The sequence below is a fragment of the Myotis lucifugus genome, unplaced genomic scaffold, assembly GCF_000147115.1.
Source record: "Myotis lucifugus unplaced genomic scaffold, Myoluc2.0 scaffold_356, whole genome shotgun sequence".
Lineage (NCBI taxonomy): Eukaryota > Metazoa > Chordata > Mammalia > Chiroptera > Vespertilionidae > Myotis > Myotis lucifugus.
Genome location: NW_005871404.1, coordinates 255916 through 265889, shown reverse-complemented (window position 1 = coordinate 265889; position 9974 = coordinate 255916). Strand labels below are relative to the sequence as shown.

General features: G+C 41.0%; 1 pseudogene; it reads right to left on the bottom strand.

Annotated features, from left to right (window-relative positions):
- Window positions 1-2012: 2012 nt before the first annotated feature.
- Window positions 2013-2376, bottom strand: LOC102441051 (annotated as a pseudogene).
- Between the last annotated feature and the right edge of the window lie 7598 nt (window positions 2377-9974).

Below are 9974 nucleotides of genomic sequence, written 5' to 3'. Positions count from 1 at the left end.
TGCTGAGAAGGCCATCAAAGACTTAAGTGGAGGAGGAAGGAAGCCCATAAGTAAAGAGAGTATGAGTATACAAATGCAAAAATGAGTGCAAGTTTCCAGTTTAGGAACACTCTGTTCCAGGGCCATCAGCGATCATTTTACTGTGATTGTTGAATGGCTGCTGATATTTTGATACTGATAATATATTTTCTGTGTGTGTGGGTTTTTTTGCTGAGCTATAGAGATGAGGTAAATTTGTACATTGATTCCATCACATTGCTGAGCTCTTATTAATTCAAATTTGTTAAAAATGCTTTTTTGTTGTTGTTGTTGTCAGGAAAGTGACATTTTGCTACTTTTTTTGCAATTCTTCTAATATATTTTTTAAAGATTTTGAAATGGGTAGAACATTCATCCTTCATTTTCATTTCTAAATTTTAACCTTTAAACACATTGTCTAATGTGTTTTTTTTGAGATACACTTTATGAGATTACAAATGTTTCTCCCTTTTTCAATTTCTAAGACTTTCTCTTTAAACATAATTAGGCCTTAGAATATTAGACCTTCTTTTCTTATATCTATTAAGATGTTAGTGTTTTTTCTCATTTCAACTGGTAAAAATTGATAGATATTTAAATTTTAATGGTATAAATCTAATTGAGCCATGATGTTGTGGTAGCTGTTTTAATACATTGCTAGTTTCATTGTACTATAATGAGGAGACATAATCTTGGTGACATAAAAGATCAAAATAAATATTTAATAATAGAGATGCTTAATTTATAAAAATAATAACCAAAAAAGTATCCTATAGGTTTGTAATATATTATGTTTTGTCAGATCAATGGAATATTATAAATGTTAGTAGGAAATAAATAAGCAAAAAGAATGAGGATTTAGAATTGAAATATTTAATATAAGTTATAAGAAAAATATCATTTTTGGACAAGTTCACTCATATAATAGAGCACCAGACATATTAGGTACCAAAGAGTGTTCAACAAATTTAAGTGGGTGAATGAGAGAATGGGTGATGGGATTGATATTACGTATCTCAATTTAAAGGAGACATTTGAAAAGAAGTCTTGTGCAATTTTACTGGATGAGCTGCCGCATAGCAGATAGCAGATGTTGATGCTCCGTCCATATCCCCTCAGTACTCAGCATTCTGATAGCTCATTACTACAAACACCTGCCACTTTCTGCCCGAGGACTTCTCTGTCCCCAGCAGTGTGTGTGGCCCATATACAGGTCAGGGAGTTAACACCCCCTGTGAATAGCACTCAATTAGTGAGAGTCAACTCTGTGGCTCCATACCCCATGTTCCTCATCCCTCCACAGAGCATCTGATGTGAGCTTCCTTCCTTCCTTGTCTCACTTACCACTCTCCTCCACAGCACTTTCTGAGGAAAACCTCCCCACTACTCCACCTTTCCTCAAATCCTAGTCTTAGGGTCTATTTCTTGGAAGAACACAACCTAAGGCATGGAGAATTATGGCCTAGATTCTAGGATAAGTGAATCATTTCATAAACCAGTTACTGCTAATTGGGTTATGTAAGTCAGATTTAACAGTTTCTGTCTTAAATATATATATATATATTGAATTTAGAGAGGAAGAGAGAGGGAGAGAGAGATAGAAACATCAGTGAGAGAGAGTCATTGATCTGCTGCCTCCTGCACTCCCCCTACTGGGGATTGAGCCCACAACCTGGGCATATGCCCTAACCAGAATCAAACTGTGACCTCCTGGTTCATAAGTTGACACTCAACCACTAAGCCACAGCGTCTGGGCTAACAATCAGTTTCAAATTATACCCTTTGAAGGTATTTTTGCTTCACCTTTTTCAATTTTGATCAATGCCTGAATAAAAATATAGAAAGTTTCTTAACGAAATCAAAGATGACACAGCATTGGTTTAAGGGAGATATAATGAATATCTTAGTTGACACTCAGAATCAGGATCCACGCTTATTTTATTTTTAAACTACACTAAGTGACTCTATTAGAGAAAGCCAGGATTACAGAGAACTTAAGAGTTGGCATTGGGACCCTTCTTCTTGTCAAAGCAGGGCACAACATTGACAAAACGCCGGTTGTACTACATCCGCAGCTTGGCTCAACCAGTCTTCTTCTTTTTCCTGTTTGGCAACCTTGGGAGTCTTACCTCTTTCTTTCCCAGCCCAGGCCAGGGAACGATGCTGTGGCCGGCTACTTCTAGAGTGTCACACTGGCCCAGGCAGCGCCATCCTCTAGGGGCGTGCCTGCCAGGAGCAGATTTGATCTGGAGAGATGCCCTCTGGCAAGGCATGAGCCTTGATCTGGGCAACCATCTCCTGGCTCATCATCCTGAGGGTGTGTAGCTCCTGGGTGAGGACAAAGAGCTGCATGTTGGCAACTGAACTGTGGCCTCTGCCACTATCGTGAAGAGGGAGTGAGAAAGACTAAGGAGCAAGGGCGCACAAGTCCTAGCTGCCTGCTACTGCATCTCATGTCACTCCATGCAGTTTTCAATAAACTGGAAAATGGATAAAATCTAAAAACTTTTACATTAATATCTTAAGACCCTGTAATTGAGTCTCTTGAAATATGTGATTATCATTATTTGATAAAATTTTGGATATATTTATAATAATAAAAGCATAATATGAAAATCAACCGAATGACTGAACAGCAGAATGACTGTCCGGATGACTTTCTGGATGACCACGCTATGACAGCACTGATGCCAGACCAGCCAAGGTGAGTGCAATGCGATTGGTCGGGGGGCTCCACCATCACCCCAGGATTGACCCTCAGAGGGAGGCCCAGGCCACTGGCCAGTGACGCTGTGGCAGGTGTGCAGAGCTGGCCAGCAATCACCCCGAAGAGGAAGGCCCAGGCCAGCTAAGCAATTGCACTTCAGGCCTGTCGCCCACACAGGGAGGTGATTGGTGGTGGGGGAAGAGGGGCAGTGCGGCACAGAAGGCAAGCAGTGGCAGCGGTGGGGATGGGGCCAGCTGCCGGCAGCTGGGGGAAGGAAAGCCCCAATAGGCCCTGATTGCAGGCCAGGCCTATGGACCCTACCCGAGGGGTTCCAGATTGCAAGAGGGCACAGGCCGAGCTGAGGGACCCTCCACATGCACGAATTTCATGCACGGGGCCTCTAGTTGGTTAATAATAAACAGAAAGTTAGTTAATGGGTGTGGCTGCTGAAGAAGCAGATGTGATTATGAGTTAGATTAATGAAGTAATACCTAGACCAAAAGAGGTGGAAATTATGTTTAATTTCACAATACACAGACAATACTATTCTGAACATCCTGATTTTGACAGAATAGAAGCAATTTCCTGAACCCGGGCCCGTGTTTCACAGTGATTAGAGCATCAGCTGACACACCAAAGGGTCTTGGATTTGATTTCCCAGTCAAGGGCATGTACCTGAGTTGCAGGCTGGATCCCCATCCCAGTTGGGGCCTGTGGGAGGCACCCAATCAGTGCACATCCATGTTTCTTTCTCTCACCCTCCTTCTCTCCCTGCACTCTCTCTCAAAATTAATAGAAAAAAGTATCTTTGGTTGAAGATTAACAAAAACAAAACAATTTCCTGAATGCTAGAGAAGAGTTTAAAAGTACTTGGGAATATTTTATGGAAAAAGATGACATGAATATGATTTTTAATATAAAAATAATAAGAACATGATGATTGTCTTCAGTGTTTGAAAAGCTGTGGGAGAGGAATTAGACATGCCTGAATGGCCTTTAGAGTCATTCATGTTTGTATATCCAGTGTCTAATCCAATGCCTTGCATAGAGTAGGAGCTCAATAAATGTTTGGTGGATGAATGAAAAATTAATGACACTGCATATGCATCTCATTTAACTGTGTCATTGGGAGAGTACACACACTTTTTTATTAAAAATTTATCTTTATTGCTGAAAGTATTACAGATGTCCCCTTTGTTTTCCTATTGACCGCTTCTAGCCTGCACCTCTCCATCCCCACCCCTGGCCTTCACCACACTGTTGTCTGTGTCCATGGGTTATGCATATATGCATATAAGTTCTTTGGTTAATTCTCTTCCCACCCACCCACCCTGCCTTCCCTCTGAGATATGGCAGTCTCACACACTTTTATTTTGTGTCAATCCATATTTTTTGTACCTCACATGTGAAGCCATTCTTTGGATAAGTGAAGTCTGGATGCAGGACCTATGTTGTTCCCTGTGCAATATCTCCCTTACAGGTGTGATTCTGGAGATGCAAGCTATAATGATTACGAGGTTGATGTCTCTTGGTGAATATAGCTTCTATGTTTCCTAATGTCTTTATATAAACTTTCCTTGAGTTGATTATCTGCAACACTAACGAGTGTTTGTGGTAATGTTTGCTTCAGTCTTCTATACTGGTCATTATATTTCCCCTCTACACCCTGTTTGGGTTATACCATGCTTCAAAACATTCACATCTTCTTAATATACCAATCACATTTATGGCATACGGGATTAAATCCACTGGCTTCTGCTGTTATCCCCCTCAAGATTTCCCAATCATTTTTTTAAAATATATTTTTATTGATTTTAGAGAGGAAGGGAAAGGGTTAGAGAGATAGAAACATCAATGATGAGAGAATCATTGGTAGGCTGCCTCCTGCATGCTCCCTACTGGGGATCAAGCCCGCAACCCAGGCATATGCCCTTGGCCAGAATTGAACCTGCAACCCTTTAGTCCGCAGGCCAACGCTCTATCCACTGAGCAAAACCGGCTAGGGCTTCCCAATTATTTTTTTAACAGCATATTGCAAGATGTGAATCAGATTAGATTAAAACTATATAATCCATCCCTTTGCATATGCATTTGGGAGCTCTTCTCTTATTTAGTCCAGTGAGACAAAGGGTGGTTTTAATTTACTTTTGCCAGAGATGACTGCCTTAAGTACACAGGCTCTTACTTACTGTGGCATTATGAGGAGGCCAGATCCTGCTGTGCATCCTTCAGGTCCTGGTTTGATGGCCTTTCTTCTCAAATGCTCCTCCCCACGCCCCAAAATCCAGCTCCTCAGCACTCTCTCCTGCTGTGCAGGGTTTGCATCCCACTGTTTTTTAAGTCTGTGTACTTGTCTACACATCCTACTGGATAGCAAAAGTTTCACCCTCAGCACTTCATATTGTGCTTCGTACACGATAAACGCTCATTGGTTATGAGTATTTGTTCAGAACAATACTTTTCTTAATCTTCCGAAATCAGATGCATTTATTTTTATTGCATTTATCGGAGTTATATTGTTTAATGAAAGTTATATAGGCTTCAAGAGTATAATTTTGTAATACATTGTCTGTGTATTGCATTGTGTGTTCACCACCCAAAGTCAAATCTCCTTCCAGAATAATAAATTTTTCAAAGGTGCTTTGGGCTTTGGGAAGGAGTCATTATTTTGTTTCTTATATTCTTTCTCATTTTGTTTTCTATCTCAGCATAGTTGAACCTAAATTCATATACAGCCCGTAGTACACCTCAATTATCATGCAAATTTTACACATGATTTTGTACTTCTTTCTGTTGTTCAGGGGTGATCCGCTCACACTGTTATAGAAGCAGACTTTGGGAAAACCTAGACTAGGAAGATACCCTTGCTTTTTGTTTGTTTGTTTTGTTTTATTTATTTATTTATTTATTTATTTATTTATTTATTTAGGTCAGAATGTAACATTGCAGCCAGCGGACTCCTATGGACCTCAGTTTCCTCACATGTAAAAGAAGGAAAGATTGGATAACACCTAAGGTGTGCTCCAGAGAAAACATTCTTTAATTCTATGATTGAGAAAAGTTTTCTATAAAAGCTTTGTATTTCCATGCCCTCCCCTCACCACCCCCTGCAAAGGCACCCTGATCATTTTTCCTTTTCTTTGGGCCTGATTGTCTCTTCTTGTTTATAGCTGCCACTAATTTGCTCGTTTGCTTGCTGGAAAATAGCTAATTAAAACCCACTTCAGCTAACAAGCTGACTGGGACCATGCAAATGTCACTCTCTGCTGTCTGCTATTTCCGTTTATACTTTACATTATTAGTGTTGTTTTTCCTCCCTCCGTTATAATGAATGCGAGGATGGATTCAGCGCCCTCTTCACAGGTGTGCACGGTACCACCGCCACCAGCCCTGGAAAGCGCTGCTGTTAGTGCACTTCAACACTTGGAGTGTTATTACCCCTGACAGTTAATGGTTTCAGACTACAGTGCTTGTTAGCGCTAGATTTTTGAACAGCTTCATCCATCTTTTTGTTTTTACAGTGACTGGCCACATTAAGGGTATGTGTCTGAGCTATTAGTCCCGTCTGTTCATCGCATGCATTTCATTTGGTGTAGGGGTCTTTTTTCCTCTCTAAAATTAGTATGTATTGTCATCCATATACTTCAACACATCGACTTTTTGTTATAATTATGCTGTCATCATTGTGCTTCCACACATTTGCTAATTTATTGTAGCTAAATTAGACCTAATATTAGCAATTTTGCAGCTGTTCCTTTAGAATGTACATGGCCATATATTTTACGTTATTTAGTAATTATATTTCACTGGGAAAAAAAGGACCATATTTTCAAGAGGGAGAGAGAGGAACCAATAGAAAAAAGAGGATAAAATAAAAACAAAATCACCCAAGAGTGGGAAAGAGATAAGAAAATGAAAAAAAAATTCCAAACAAGATTTAAAGGATAAGAAACAAACAGCACTGGATGCTTATGAAGGACAGTGAAACTCATTATGTCTGAGCCTTGCAGCACCAAGCCTTCTCTGAGAAAGGGTTTTCTCTGCTATACTTTCTGTTACCGTGAACACGCTAGCTGCTGGGCTAGCTGAGCAAAGAATACCACAAGGAAGTGATGGAAGGTTTTTTTGTGGGAATTGCGAAGAAAAGGAGATGAGAGGCTGTGTGGGTGCTTCCATGAAAACATGATACCCAGTGTACTTAGCGCAAGGCTTAAGTGATTTGCTTTAAAAACAAGTCTGAAAGGCAGAATGTGAGGACAAGAAAATGAAAATGGTTTGGATTTTTACATTGTTCAGAATAATAAACAGCTTTAAATGCAGGTTCCTGCTTTGATTATATCTGGAGATGATATTTGAAGGAATATGAAAAAAGTGCCTACAATGTGTGCTCTTTGCATTTTAATTAGATTATGAGAGTTTAATATGACACAGGCATCTAAAATTATACAATGCAAGTTTGGGTATAATGCATGACACAAGATAAATGGCCAACAAGAGAGATTATCCTAGGATACAAGCTGCCTGCTGTGAATAGTTGGGTATTTTGTAAAGCCACCTGGGTACTACTTAATACTAGGGGCCCAGTGCATGAATTCCTGCACCTTGAAAGGAACTGTGGGCTGCAAGACTGTGGTGGGCACAGGGGGGATCTCAGCCCATGCTCTGTGCCCCTGCTCAGCCCCTCCCACCACGGCCCCCGGTCTCCTGTCTGCAGGCAGCCCTGCTTCAGCAGCCGCCACTCCCATGCGCTGAGAGCACTGGCCCTGTTTGCACCCGCTGACAGCGCAGAGCGATTGGGGCAGGCGCCAGCAGTGGGTGTGAGCAGGGCTGGTGCTGTCTGCGGGTGCGAGTGGCAGCTGCTGCCCTGATTGCCCCTCAGGAGCAGGTGGAGGTGGAGAAGCCCTGAGGGGCGATAGGTGCCGGCAGCCGGTGCCGAGTGATCGGGGCTGGAGCCAGGCGCTGGCAGCGGATGTGAGCAGTGGCTTGGGCACCAGCAACAGCTGCAAGCACCAGGCGGGACCATGGTACGTGGGAGCAAGGAATTTTCAGTAACCACCAGAGGCTGACCCCCATGACAGTGACCGGTGCCCCACCTTGGTCTGGCACCCCCACTCACCTGCTCCACCATCCTGCCATGTTCTTTGCTCTGCCGCCTGCAGCTGACGCACTCCATGTTCTGCACGTGCCCCCTGATGGCCAGCACATGTTATAGCGACCAGCTGTTTGGTTTTTCTGTTGTTCTGAAGTTCGGTCTATTTGCAATTAGGGTTTTATATATAGAGATATTGAGTTAGTAATCCATTTAATGGGACCCTTGGGTCTAAGAGAATTCATGAGGTGTCCCAGGATACCTGGTCCTACTCCTAGGAGGTAACTTACTAGGAGAAACTAGTTCAATAAGTTCTGGTGGTTATGGATACTGTTCTATGTTTTAATGGATCCAAAACATTGTGCACAAAATAAAATAAAACTTATAATGATATTGATATCTTGACGTTGAGAATATATCCTAGGCAGGTCTGTTCCTCTGGGGGTAATATTCTGGTGCCTAATGTATTAGAGATTTGGGCATACCATCCCTCTTAGATATTCATATTTTCATTACAACTGGGTCATAAGAAATGGATTTTCATTGCTGACTGCCCCATTCTGACTGTCCTCTTCTGCTCCTTCCTGCACAGAGATGAATATCTCATTTCTCTTCTCCAATTGACCAAAGCTTGCTCTTCAGCTCACAGAATGCAAAGCAAATTAAAATGGCTGAAACATTTTGCACTGTCACTCCACACTGAATTTTTATAAGGAGCTACATTAAACTTAAAAGCATGATGTTCTAGTAGTTGGATTTGGGGGAAAGTAAATTGGTGGGGGAGGCAAAAAAATTGAGGGTTTTGGAGCTCATAAAACCAAAGCATATAGAGAGTTATGGAAGTGTAACCTGGCTTTTCCCCTTTGACAGGACAATGGTCTTACTGGAATTTGCAAGGCCAGCGGTAAACCTAACCCCAACCTCATAGACAGTCACAGTTGGGATTTAAGGTCAAGTTGATTTATTAAATAACTGTTGAAAGTCAAAGAGACAGCAAACATCCAAAAATACCAATAGCAAATTAAACAAACAAACAAACCCATCTTTATGCCTTGGTATTGTCCCTTTCAGTTCATATTGGACTGAAGCACCATTGTGGTATGTCCTTTGCATGAGTTTTTTGATTACATAGCTCAAGTAGAATTGAAATGACAGGAGGAGATGTCCTGTCATTCTCCTGATAATCCTTTATAGAAGTATTTCTCACCTTTTTCATTCCATGGCACACATTAATTATTAAAATTCTGTGGCACACCAAGAAATATAATAGTTTTTGCTGATCTGACAAGAAATTAGGTATAACTTTGATTCATTCATACTGGATGGCTATTGTTGTATTGGCCGTTGTCATTTTTTTTTCATTTGACAATCTAAGGGAAAGGATGTCAGGGCCCCTGACTAAATGGTCAGGTATTGCATATTTTAAAAATTATTGCAGCACACCAATGTGTCTGTGGCACACTGGTTGAAAATTGCTGCTTTATAGTCTCCAGGCCCTATTCCACAGGAATCTACTACATCAGCCTAACTTTGCCCACCGGGACAGCTGATGTTGAACTCTACCATCTGTATCAAGAATCTAAAATGGATTAAAGTCCCCTCCCTTCCCCTACAACACAGTATACCTCCTCAGGTCACAGAAATAGGAGAAATGTTCCCACTTGAGTTCTTTTTCCTAATCTCTAGGGCTCCAGGGCAAGCTGCTCTCCCAGATACCAGTGCAAGAGAAATGGTTGATAAAAACAGACAGCAGATTTTGAGATTTTCCAAAGCAGGCAGTAGACTGAGATTTTCCAGTTTTGAACAGTTTGGAAGGTACTTCCTGGGATAGAGCCTACACTCTTAATTAATCAGATCAGTTACAATGGAAAAACAAGAAGTCATCCATCTGAATTTCATTTAAGCTCATTTCTGTTTACCTCCTTTATCATTTTCCTTCCTTGTCCCAGATTGTGTAGCATGTTATGTCTTTCAGAAGATATGTCTGTAATTTTGGTTTGGTTTCTTACTATTCCAGCTTTGCCAATTTTATTCACAGAACATTGTCATTTTTGCCTTCATGTTTATTGGTAGTGGTTAATTATTGTGTTTAAATTCTGTATAACTCTAGGTAGAATTACCCCACCAAATATTTATTGAACAGTTAATAAGTGCCTGACA